A 584-nucleotide genomic window follows, 5' to 3' on the forward strand; every position below is an offset into this window, starting at 1 on the left:
GCGGGGACCGGAAGGGCAACGGCGCGATGTGATTGGCTCGGGGCGGGACGGGCGGGAGGGAGGGGGAAGGACGGGGAGGGGGCGGGACGGAGGCAGCGGCGGTGGGGGCGGAGCCGGCGCGCGCGGCGCGCAGGCGCGGCGGCCGCGGCGTCGCAGGCGCCATTTTGTGCGCGGCTCTTTCCCATTTTAGGCCGCGGGAAGAGGGAGGAGCGGGAGTGCCCGTGGGATCGGTGGAGGGATCGGCCGAGAGGCTCATTCCGAGCATCCGGTGAGGTCGCACCGCATCTCTGCCGGCGGTATGACTCCGTCGTCGGGTGTTGGCTGCGGCTCCGCTCGCGGCGGTGATGGCGCAGGAGCGGGCCCGCCCGGACCCGGAAGTGGAGCGGCCGCCATGGAGGCGCCGGGACCGCCCGCCGTGAGGGCGCGGAACTGCCGGGGCGGCCCGAGCGCCCCGCAGAAACACACCCGGGGTGCAGGTAGGGGCTGCCGGCCCGCGCCGCCTTCCCGCGGGGGAGGGCGCAGCTCCGCCGCCCTTCCATCATCCCCGTGACGCGTGTGGGGAGGGAACGTGACCGGCTCTYGCT

This window comes from Malurus melanocephalus, unplaced genomic scaffold (assembly GCF_030028575.1).
Source record: "Malurus melanocephalus ecotype Western Australia unplaced genomic scaffold, MMel_1.1 scaffold_190, whole genome shotgun sequence".
Classification (NCBI taxonomy): domain Eukaryota; kingdom Metazoa; phylum Chordata; class Aves; order Passeriformes; family Maluridae; genus Malurus; species Malurus melanocephalus.